This window comes from Castanea sativa, chromosome 6 (assembly GCF_040712315.1).
Source record: "Castanea sativa cultivar Marrone di Chiusa Pesio chromosome 6, ASM4071231v1".
In the NCBI taxonomy this organism is placed as follows: Eukaryota; Viridiplantae; Streptophyta; class Magnoliopsida; order Fagales; family Fagaceae; genus Castanea; species Castanea sativa.
This window is the reverse complement of record NC_134018.1, coordinates 19,734,474-19,747,772: the sequence shown is the minus strand read 5'-3', so window position 1 is coordinate 19,747,772 and position 13,299 is coordinate 19,734,474. Positions and strand designations below refer to the sequence as shown.

At 28.3% G+C, this 13,299-nt stretch overlaps 1 long non-coding RNA gene across 1 annotated transcript; it reads right to left on the bottom strand.

Annotated features, from left to right (window-relative positions):
• Nucleotides 1-78: 78 nt before the first annotated feature.
• Nucleotides 79-5,785, bottom strand: LOC142638079 (uncharacterized). Its single transcript, XR_012844971.1, has 2 exons — nt 5,557-5,785; nt 79-342 (listed from the first exon to the last, which is right to left on the bottom strand). It is a non-coding gene; the product is annotated as an uncharacterized LOC142638079 (long non-coding RNA).
• Nucleotides 5,786-13,299: the final 7,514 nt, after the last annotated feature.

The window sequence follows — 13,299 nt, the reverse complement described above, 5'->3', positions numbered from 1 at the left end:
CATGAAGTATAAAAACTCATCCTAAATCTACCCAATTACAAGTAAAGTGCGTTTTGTCAAAGGATTAACCAATTACATAAATGAATGACATATGTTCTTAATAAGTGAAATATATATGTCCTAACAATCAGAAAAGGTAAATATAGAAAATGAGCTACCATTAGCAACTGAAATCATCTCTAACAAATTTCACCTACAATTTACAAGAAGTTCCCAAATTCATATTGTTTGTATTTAATATAAGCTGAACAGCTACTGCACTCATTTATCCCAGATACAACAATGATTCTCGACTTCTTTGTTCAGGTCCTTCTGGATGTATTCCAAATAATTTTAACATAACTGAAACATAAAAGCCATACAATTAACTGATTAAGGTAATCAATCAGCAAAAGAATTTATATTCATATCGTAAAAAAAAAAAATCAAACTTATAATCAACGGCAAGTATAAATGAAGAACAAAATGAAAAACCATAAAAATAATTATGAAATGCATCTTGCCCATTTTTTTTCTTTTTCTTTTTTTTTTTTCTTAGTAAGTAACAGCACGATTGGGTTTGTCAAGCAAAACTAGACTCTCAACGTAAGAATCAACAATTGTGTGGTTTCCACTGGTCTGAAGTACTTTAACCTTTTGGGTATCAAAGTATTCTGAGATGAATTGTCCTGTTTTCATTGCCAATAAAACCTCAACACTATTCTTAAAACCTATTGCCCTTGGTATGTAGTCTCCTTGATTATCAAAAGTTAAGACTTTGGTCCATGAGGATACAACTGCATACTCTTTCATCACCCATAAATTGAGACTAAGAATAGAATGCTCCTCTTGAATCAATGCAAGGCAATTCCTATATATACACTGAAATAGATAGGCGCGCCGAGTTCTCACCTACACGGGGTGGCATTGCTATCTCGCTGAAGACATTGTCTCCCAAATCAAACGCCAAAACAAAATTAATAGATTTCTTCTTAGTCTTTTTCCTGGCAACACAATGCACAGCCCCATTGACAAAAGCCAGTAGATCAGAACCGTTAGAATCACATAAAGTAAATGGAGGCAAAGCAGTAACAATTTTCCATTGATCATTGGCGAGTGAGTAAACCTCAACCTTGGGTATAGAGCTTTTCTTTTTGTAATCATTTACAGATCACCACCTTATAGTCATTAGTTTTGGCATCAAAGCCAAACCCTAAAGACGGTTTGCAAAAACTGTGTTTTTGGAAGTTGAGATTGGGTGTAGGAAGTTTCACAAACTTTCTAATGCAAGGGTTCCAGAGAAAGAGACTGTTAGTGTGTTTGGTGGTAATGCAGACGAGGCCGTTACAAGTAGCCACCACACGGAATATACATCTATTGAAAGGGAAGTCAAACGTAGTGCTTTGGCATAAATCTTCGTTGTTGTCCCAATACAATTCGTGCACATGTTTTTCATAACTGTAAGTCCAATGCACGAACCCGGTTGGGTCGTGGAAGAAGAGAAGGAGGTGGTTGTGGTTTTGGTTGTTGTTGGAGGAATGTTGTAGGTGGTTAGAGATGAAAGTAGGGTTTTGGATGAAGAAGTTCCAGGTTTTACAAACGCAGGCACAAGTTATGATGGTTTTTATAGGTAGTCCTATGAGAATATGGGTTAGGATGTGAACAGGTAAAGAGTCCCACATCTTCAGTATGTGACAACGGACTTGATGTAAGGTATGGTTTTAAGAAAAAAGGAAATCCAAAACCATGAAGAGGGCGGTGCAATGAAAAGATGACGGGGTTTAACCGTTTAAGTTAAGATTAATCAACGCAAAGGAAATAAAGGCTTTATTTTGTTTTATTTTATTTGGATAAAAAATAAAGAGTTTGTATATATCTGAAATTCTGAATGATAGATATATACTCTCATACTACTCTCAGAGATATGCACGTCTACTTTTGTTTTTTTGTTTTTTTTTTTTATATATTGAAAATATTATCCATTTATCCTAATTCAAGATTGATGACTTAGCCATAATCAACAAAATAGTTAAGTGTGATGTGGGATGAGATATAACTTTAAAAAATAAACACCGAAATAGCACTAAAAACATTCAGAGCTCGTTTGTTACCATTGTTTAAATAACAGTTTTCAGTATTTAAATAACATTATATGTATTTTCATATTTTTTCACCCGCACGTATTTTCAAAAAACACAAACTACATTACTAAAATAACATTATCAAATGAGCCCTCAATGTGTTGGTGTAGGTATATTCTATTTTTGGGGCTGTCTCATTTCACACTTTGATCATTTTAGTAATTGACAAACACATAAATTTTACTCAACCAAAGCGTAAAGCGCAAATAGGGATGAATAAAACTTTTTGACATTATAAATAATAATAAAAGACTCTAAGCGCGCACATAGCTTGCGACTAGTATATCGTAATTATCATTTTTTCCCCTTTTTGGTGGCTTTTAATTTTATAGTGTCAATTGTTTGATTTTTGAAAATTAGTACATGTTAGAAAAAGAGTTTTTAAAACCACCGATCAAATTGAATGCTTCTTAAATTAATGGCACAAAACACTATAGGCATGTAGAGAATTCTTTTTGTAATTAATCAATTTTTTTATTCATCCCAATTTGATGTTTTTTGAGTTTATCTAATGAAATATTTCATTAAAACATATCCATATAGTAGAATTATTTAGACCATTAAAATATATGTCAAGAATTACATATAGTCAAATTGCATAACATACCACTATATTAAATCTAAAGTTTTTCATTATCCAATATTCTAAGTTTAATGTTTTAGAATAACTATTTTTTTTAAATCTTTAATTAGAATAACAATTAATTAATTATTGGACAAAGTTTGGCTATAATTTCACTCAATATCTTTTTATAAATTTGAATTTTGACAAATCAACCACCAGATTATATTTTCTGTTATCTTTTAGCAAAATTTTTAGCAATTTAAAGATCAATGGGTATGTCATCAATTAAATTATTAAATTTCAAAATTTTGTAATCTAATATATAAAAAACAATTTTATGGATTAAATAGTAAATAATATTTGATTGGCATGAAATTTGACACGTTTGTTAAGAATATAAAAAACATACAACTTGTTAGGTTTTCAAAATATGTAGTTATGCTGATTTTTTAATGGGACTTGTAACCACTAGCTACAACCAAGTTTGTAACCAAATTTTATCCTTCATTTTTTTATTAAAAAAAATTGATCAATTTGTAGTTACATTTGGGGGCCAAAATGAGTATTTACCTCTAATTTGAAAACTATGTAGCAAAATGCCCCTATTTTTTAAATTTGATTTTAACAAAATCGAGTTATAGATGGAACTTGACATTAGTAATATCAAATTCTATGCATATTTTGTCACTTTAATTTTTTTGAAAATTTAAGTGGAACTTAATACACAGAACTCGATTTTGAGGATATCAAGATTTATACAGAACTTGATTTTAACAAAATCAAGTTCTAAAAAAGGGTATTTTGCTAAATTGTTTCAAAATAGGAGCATTTTACTACATATTTTTCAAAATAAGAGTAAATACACATTTGGAATAAGAGCAGTTATATCCTATTACTCTCCCGATGAAAAAAAATCAATCAACTATTCAAAACAATGAAAAGATTGCAGCCTTAACCAAGGTCACTGATCACCACGATCAGGTGTTACAAGAAATTTAAAAACAGTTATAGTCTATTAATTTGTAATTTGTTCATGCAAAAAATGGCTGCTGAATCAAAAGAAAGGAAGAAGCAATCAGGGTGACAACGCAACCACGTTCCTAGCAATTCAACAGGTTCAGGGTCTGCATTGGTAAGCCAAATAGTACAACAAAATATAATGATCCAATGGAGATCCTATCTAGACTCAAAAACATTTCTAATGTGGCGACTTACAAAAGCCAATTTGAATCTCTATTTAACGAAATCACAGGATTGTCTAAAACACACAATCTTAGTTGCTTCTTGAGTGGGTTAAAGGATGAAAGAGGGGGAAAAGACGTCGTTTTAAAAAAAAAAAAAAATGAATGACTTTTTTTTTCTTTTTTGATATTAATAATTTTTATTGAAAAGAAAACCAAAACATGAAGTACGGAAGGGATATACTCCTGTAGCCATTATCCACTCAGAAACGAAGTTGGGAAGAATTGCATCTTCACTTCTAAGATAGACCACCCACATCCCAAAAAAATTCTAGCATTTCTTTTCTACTAAATGCACCACATCACCCAATAAGGAATGGCCACCTTCCAAGTTACGCTATTTCTATGTCATCCCAACTGGTCTTGCGAACAAACTAGTAAATCTACAACATTCTTAGGCATCACCCAGTGAACTCATATCCCTTAACTCACTTGCAAAAGGGCAATGAAATAGCAAATTACTCAGTGTCTCCCCATTTTACTTAAACATAGAACACCAACTACTGTCTCACCGCTGTTAAAATTCTACCTAACGAAGCAGTCCAAATAAAGAAGCAGAAACTTGACGTAATCTTAGGCTTCCAAATACTTTTCGAAGGAACCATTGAGTCTACAAAGTATATTTCGAAATTCTAAGTCCAAACTCTTAATACTCCATAATGAATTTTGCATTTGGTTAATTAATGAGTCTCCAAATATGATACAGTGTACTATAAATTCTTGATTGCATTACCATTTGTGTAACAATATGAAAAGGCAACTCCACTTAAGGATTCTATAAGAAATTCCACATAGAAGCCGTCTACAAACGTATGCATGCAGTTTGTTGATTGGGGACAGGTGTGCAGCTGAATGTTGGTTCATGTGGCTTGTGGGTGGGTTTAGTTGTCCGTAGGTTTTAGTTTTACTACCTAGAAGTGAGTCCAAAAGACTTATTTAGAAAGGTTCTCTAATTTATCCAAAAAAGAAGAGGAAACTCCAAAGAAAAATAAAAAAGAGTGTAGATTAAATAAACATGACGACATCCTAGAAAAGCTGCCACAATAATTCACTCACAATATTTTTGATTTTAACATTAGTAGCTCTGTCATATTGTTCCTACTAAAATAGAAATATGTTAACAACATTTTCCAAGTCTTGGGAGTGAATTAAAGGAACAAGGCAACATCACTACTCAAAAGTACAATAAATCAGACCTGTTGGATTTATCTTTCCTCCTTTTACCGAACTTGATTCATTTGTAACCAAATATGTTGCTTTAGTGAGAGAAACATTAGCAAAATATACTTGAGCTAAATGCAATTTGACAAGTCCTGGATTCCCTTGGGAACAGGACTTGCCCTAAACATATGGGGTCTAAGGCGAGAATTAAAAATAGGACATTTTTTTATACTCATATATTAATTAAACTAATATTTACTTAATATTTTTATATTATAATAAATAAAAAAATTAGTTTAAGGTGAAGCTCAAAATTTTGGCACATCTTTTTAACCAAAAAATTAAAATTTTGGTAAATCAAACAAATCAAAAATCATCTGGATAAACTACAAATCCGATCTAACACATTAACCACAAAACAATCACAAATCATAACAAATAAAATAACTCAAAACCCTAAAAATTTTACCTTTTCTCTCTAATCTCTACTCTCCGCCTCTCTTTGTCTCTCATTCTCATTCTCTTTGATTCTCTTTCTCTCCCCTGTTCTCACTGAGCTCATCTACTCTCCAGCCCTGGCAGCAAGCTTCCTCAGTTCCTCCGGTCTTTCTCTTCCTCTTCCTCAGTTCCGTTCAGCAAGCTTCCTTCAAGATTTTTTTTTTTAATTTTTTTATTTTAAATAAAGCTTGTTGCTGTCTGTGTTTTCTTCTTTTTGGATTTGGGTTAGATAGATGGGATTTTGTCTTTTTGTCTGCTGTCTGCTGTCTGCCTGTGCGTTTTTGTCTTTTTATTTTTATTTTTATTTTAATAAAGCTTGCTCTTGCCTGCCTGGTTGCCTGTGCGTTTTTGTCTTTTTGCGTATTGGGTTTTACCGTTTTAGATAAGTCTGAATCATCTACTAAGAGTCCGTTTAGATAGAACTTATTGCTGAAAATTAAAAACTAAAAACTAAAAATATTGTACAAAAATAATTTTTTAATGTGTAAAAATTACTGTTCATCCCAAAAGTACTGTTCATGGCCAATGAACAGTGACATATGCGCGTGGAAAAAAAAAAAAAAAAACGGGTTGGACGTGGACGTGCTGTGCTATCCAAACGCATTCTAAGTGATAAGATTAGATAGGATTAATTTGTTTTGTGTTTTTTTTTTTTTTTTTGGTGGGTCTTATTAATAAGTCTTGTTGTGTTATAATTGTGCTTAAATTTTTGTTATAGTTGTACTTTTTTTTTTATTTTTAATTTTAATCTTGTGTTTTCAATTTATATATATATATATATATATATATATATATATATATATATATATTTAGTAGCCATATATTGAATAAGTCTTTATTTATGCAGGTTGAAATTGCTAAAAATTTGTTATTATTCAGTGAAACTACAACAATACTTTTTATATAAATCAGGTTCTATTTCTCATTTGCTCTGCACTTAAAAGTTATTTTTTATTTTGGTCTTTATAAATATATTGTTTGATTAGAAATGTCTACTAGAAAATATGCATCTGGCTATGAAAAACTTAAAAAAAGAAGAAAATTTAATTGAGTCTTAAAAATGATCAATAGATAAATTTGTTATTAGTAATAAACAAAATAAAACACAAAATTTAGATGAAAATATCACAATGAGCAAGAAATTCACCAAAAAGAGTTAGAAGATAAAGAAATGATACAATTGCAAGATAATAATGATTTTCAATTTTGCAATACAACAAATCTTGATAATGAACTTCAAATAATTTAGAAGAAAATAAAAATAATGATGAAAATGTCACAGATGAACAAGTTCACCAAATGATATTCAACTAGAAGAAAATGAAAATAATAATGACATGTTGAATTATATTCCTTCAAATATTTATGATCCAGGTAATTGGAAAAATATTAACACAAAATTAAGAGATTTATTAGTAGAAAGAGGTCCAATTAGAGACAATGATATAATTTTTCCTAAAGATGATGACACTAGACATTTTTCTACTATTCATTACATTCGAATGTTATCAAATGGGGAGAAGCATGATAGAAAATGTCTAGTGTATTCAAAAAATACGGACTAAGTATTTTGTTTTTGTTGCAAATTGTTTGAGTCTAAATGTATTGACAACTATGTAATGAAGGAACTCGAGATTGGAAAAATATTAGTTCTAAAATTAGAAAGCATGAAACAACCAGAGAGCATATTACTAATATGAAGACTTGGCTAGATTTGGAAATGAGATTGTCAAAAAATAAAACAATAGATAAAAACATCCTGTATTTCGTGAGAAACGTATAATTCATAGAAAGAAACAATTTGATGAAAATGTTTATAATGAGATAACATGTTCTGCTGAAGAATCTTTTAGAATTGATTATTTTTTATATATAGTAGATAAAACAATTAGTTCAATTGAGAATAGATTTGAACAATTTCAAATATATTAAGATATTTTTGGTTTTCTATTTAACTTCACAAAATTGAAGTCACTAGATAATGATCGTTTACAAAAATACTGTCTTAAACTTGAAAATTTTCTCAAACATGATGTTTATTGTGATATTGATGGTTTTGATTTATTGTCAGAGTTAAAGATTTTAAAAGAAATTTTACAAATAAAAGATTATACTCCAATTGACATACTAAATTATATAAAAAGATTAGATTCATTTCCAAATACATGCATTGCTTATAGGATTTTACTAACAATACATGTTACAGTAGCTACTGCAAAAAGAAGTTTTTCAAAATTAAAATTAATAAAATCATATTTAAGATCGACAATGTCCCAAGAAAGATTAAGTGAATTAGCTATACTATCGATTGAAAAGGAGATGTTAGAAGAACTTGATTACAAAAATTTAATTAGTCGATTTGCATCTCAAAAGGCAAGAAAAATAGATTTTAAATGAAATATATTATAATATAAAAATATTAAATAAATATTAATTTAATTAATATATAAGTATAAAAAAAAACCCCAATTTTAATTCTCGCCTTAGGCCCCAAAATGTCTAGGGCCGGCCCTGACTGTGTCAGATTGTTGTGCTTCACCTTAAACTAATTTTTTTTTCCCCTATTGTGTCAGATTTTTGTGCTTCCCCTGAAACTAAATTTTTTTTCCCCTACTCCCTCTTATTTTCTAAAATTTTGGGGCCTCCCTTCCACTTAGGGGCCTTAGGCAACCACCTAACTCGCCTAAGGGAAGGGCCGGCCCTGGACATGGTAGGGGGAAAAAAATTAGTTTAAAGTGAAGCTCTTTAGCTTAGGTACAGTACTTTAGATGTTGTTCTTTAAGTTTTCCTTTTAAAATTCAGTCATATGACTACTTAATTAAAAAATACACTTCTATCTTATGAGAAAAAATTCATATAGCAGAATCTTTATAGGGAAACTTAAGGAATAACACCTAAGTAATGTATCTAAGTTTTACTCTATTATATATACCAGTCGATGTGTGTATACAATATAAGTTCATTTTAAAAAATTTTATAAAAAAAATATTTTAATAACTCATCTAAAATATTCACTCTTTCTAATAAAATATTTAGGGAATTTATTCTAATTATATTGCACATCATTATAAATGAAGCAAATGTACTTTATTATAATTAATAATATGAACTTAAGAGTTGAAAAATTAATTATTTCTATTAAGTTAAGCACATATTTTATTTTATGTTAGCAGTCTTGAATGCTTGTTTTTTGAAATATGTTTTTTTTTTCCTCCTTTTGCTTGATTTTGGTTCTACTATTATCAATGCAACTAAACTCAAGAATATCATATTCCTAATCAATAGCTCCTCATATGAATTTTAGAAAAAATAACAATAGAAATTATTTTATATAAATAATTAGTGCACTATATATAATTAATAAATGAAAAATAAATGCAGTTACCCCATTAAAATATCTTTAATGACACATCAGAAATTGAATGTACTCCATCCATAATTCTTACTTTATACATACTAGTGTGTAATCCCGTGGTAGAATTAAATTTTAGAAGAGATTTAAATTATACATGGTAATAGTTTACACTTTTTTAAACCACACATTTCTAAAAAATGTAAGGTATCTCATTTACACACACACACACACACACATGATTTAAAATTTAATTGGTTTTAAATTCTTTGGTTTTTGCACCTAATAATTCAATCGCCACAAAAATAAAAAACTTAGATGGACACGTGGCAAAAAATTGGATTCTAATTGAAATCTAATTTGGAATCTAATTGGATTTAAACTCTTCAATTTTTACACTCAATAATTCACTCGGCACATAATTAAAAATTAAATAGGACACGTGACGCAAAATTTAGAATCCAATTAAAATCTAATTGGATTTAAACTCTTCAATTTTTACATTCAATAATTCACTTGGCACAAAATTAAAAATTAAATAGGACACGTGGTGCAAAATTGAGAATCCAATTAAAATCTAATTAGATTTTCTCTAAACTTTACTTTTATATATATATATATATATATATATATATATATATATGTCATCAAGAGGACTTAAAATGTGTAAAAATTGTTGATCAAAGATCACACTATTGCTTCTTTAAATTTTTTTAACTATATTTCAAAATTAAAAAAGAAAATGTAAGTTTAGTAATCTAATAGTAAATAAATTTGATTAATATGAATTTCAATGCACAAGTTAAGGATAATGAAAATATATGTAATTCAATGCCATGATCCTTTGATATATTAAATAAATTTAAAAGTTACACTACTTGATCATGTTATATATATGGAGAAATTACACTTTGTCCATTTGTAGTTTGCTCAAAAAACATTTTGCCTACTTGTAGTTTAAAAATTAGCACTTTACCCATCTTAGGTAAGTTTTGTCTGTCTCTAGTTACCCACCTCTATTAAAAACAAGGATAAATTTATATTTTTGTTACCTTTTTATGTCTCTCTCTCCTCTCAAAATATAAAAAACTAAAAATATCAAAAGAAAAGAAGATCTAAAAGTTAGGTTTTGTAAAAATTAAAACCTAACTTTTAGATCTTTTTTCTCTAACCTTTGAAGAAATTCATCGTCCCATGCTTGAAGTCTAAGAGTCTTCATGTTTTGAAGAACTTCTGAAGTATATTTCATCTTATTGTCTTTAGCTTCCATGATCTTAAAGCTATCCCAATGTGCATATACAAAGTGCCCAGTTATGGTGTTGTAAAGAGTAAAAAAAAGAAAAGAAATGGAACGGTATGGAATTGAAGAAATTATAAGGTTTTCATGGTAGACAAGTGACATGGTCCATCATTTGACTAAAAAACTTTCACCTATTTAAAATTGCTGAGTAAGAAATTTTTAAAAAATAGAAACTGATTACTGACTAAGCAATTTTAAATAAATGAAAGTCTTTTAGTGGAATAGTAGACAAGTGATGTGGTCTACCATGAGGACCATATAATTTCTCAATAGGAGTGGAAGAGTAAAAAAGAATTGAAAAGTCATTGCTGCTATATATTCAGGACGTCCAGGCAATAATTTAGTGTTGCTCCTCAACAAGGTCTTCATTTGTTTGAAGGATATCTTCAACAGCTTCAACATTCTTGTAACTAGTAAGGTTCTCGTGCGATGCACGGATACTGTTGTAATGTTTTATGTAAATTTGTTTTTGGAAAATATTATACATATATTATAGCATATTTATTATAAAACTTTGTTAGTAATAAGTTCATCATAAAAAGTAACAATTATAAATTGCACACATATATCTATTATAATTATTTTGTTCAAGTAATGAGCAATAATTAAAACAACTTGGAGTAATATTGTATAATAAAAGTTGATAAAAGAATATTAATTCATTCTATATTATTGATTTTTATTATATGATGTAATAAAAAGCTTCATTACGAAATCTTTTTTTTTTTTTTCCCTTCAATCTTTGTTATTGCGGTATGGTGATGCTTGTTATCATCATCAGTTTCTCCATCTTCAACGTTTGAAGTTTAGTTCATCCATATTTGTTCAATTTTTGAGCTTTCATCATTTTTTTTCTTTTGTTGCATCATTTGTGTTAATCACTAATGAATTGGCATCAAGAGACTCTTGATTGAATCTTACAAAGTTTAGACTTTATCGCTAAGATTTTTCATAGTATTTGCTTTTATATTAAATTTCAATGATGTTACAGTTTTTTGTAAATATTTTTATTTTTATTTTTTATTTTTGTTAACTTTGCAATAGTGCAGCAAAAAGAATTAATATAGCATATTGAATTGTGTAATTTTTTTTTTCTTCCATACATTTTTATTATTTGAAAGTGCATCAAAAATCTTAGCAACTATATAATTTTCAAAACCATCCTTTAGATTGAATTCATTCAAATGAAGTAGAGAAATCCATTTTTTTTCCTAATTTTTTTTCAAATCATATGGGATTCGTTCTCCAATATCAATATTTTTACAATAATTTAAATAAGTAATACCTCAGTTTATTTTTCAGCAAGATCTCTTGTAGATTCATTTAGAATTTTCTCAGCATCTCGATCAAATATCACAAAATTTGTTTTGTTAGTTGCATCAAAAACTTCAATTTGAATCATATATCTGAAATAATTTGCAATTGTATATATATTGTAGTTATTGTGAGATAAATATATTATAAATATTTGGAGAGTATGTAGTTAATGTGAGTGCCGCTAATTTTGGGATAGAAAGATTTATTTTTGTTTCACATTTTGCACACCAAAATGATTTTACTTGTGATTTGACATTCCTTTCATAAAGTATGCACAAAATGTAATACCAACCTATTGTTGTATCAATGTTACTTATTATTGCAATACCTTAGCAGTTCACATCTTGCAAAGAACTTTGAAATTAATATGCATTATTTTTTTAATGTAAATAATATGATGTATTGTTATTTTTTTACGTAATTGATGAGTATAATTTGAAATGATTAACAAACCTGTTTCTTAGGATCTCATTCAATGCATTTTATCTTTACTATTGTCTTCATATTATTTAAAGATAAATCCTCCTATGAAAATTGTTTTGCATGTATTTTTAGTTTTTCTTGTATAGGATCATGTTTTTTACCATTCCTATCATTGAATTTTTTTAAAGAAAATATTAAATTAATGGCATTTTGTGAGATAGTATATGATATTTATTAGACTTTTTTGTTATTATAAATTTTAAAAATATGCACTTGTCAATTATTTCAGTAACCTCAGGGATCTTAAGATTTTTATATATATTTTTGTTGCACTGGTCAATGACAGAAATTTGTCTGCATAAATTTCATAGAACATTATTAATAGACAAAAGCATATTGAATTGAAATTGGGAAAAAATGAAGACATGATTTCATGAGAATGAGATTTTCTAGAAGTATCATCTATATGTGGGGGAGGAAAAAGAGAGTTTGTAAGAGAGTAAGAGTTTTTGCTTTGATTTACATGTGGGAAGGGTCAAACTTGGATCATAATATGTAATGTAAGAACTGTGCTTGAGTTTTTCATAAGGTTTGGTCTACTTTTAAAAGGTAGTCTATTTTATAGTGAACAAATTTTGCTCTAATGGGTCTAATTGTCAAGAACAACCCATATTTTATATAATAGTAAAAAGAAGTTACTATGATCTATTTTTATATAATAGTAAAAAGAAGTTACTATTTTTACTATAACAGTAAAAAAAACTTAATAAAAAGAGGTAAAAAAATACTAACTTTATATAATGGTAAAAATAAGTTACTATGATCTATTGGGTAATGGTTAAAAAATTAATGAAAAAAGGTAAAAAAATGTTAAATGCAATATTAGAGTGCCATGTAGCAGAACCTCATACACTCTTACATGAGGTCTCTACTTTTATATATATATATATATATATATATATATTGATTGATGATTATGGATAATCTTTTCAGATCTAAATTAAAAGTTAGGTTTTAATTTTTATAAAACCTAACTTTTAGATCTTCTTTTCTCTTGATTTTCTAGTTTTTTATATATATTATTATTATTAAAAGTTAGTTTTTTTTTAATATATTATTTAATGATGGAAGCATATAAATTTACCAATGTTTTTAACAGAAGTGGGCAACAAGGGACAAATGAAGCTTACCTCAGGTGAGAAAAATGTCAATTTTTAAACCACAAATAGGCAAAGTGTAATTTCTCCAATATATATATATATATATATATATATATATATATAGAGAGAGAGAGAGAGAGAGAGAGAGAGAGAGAGAGAGAG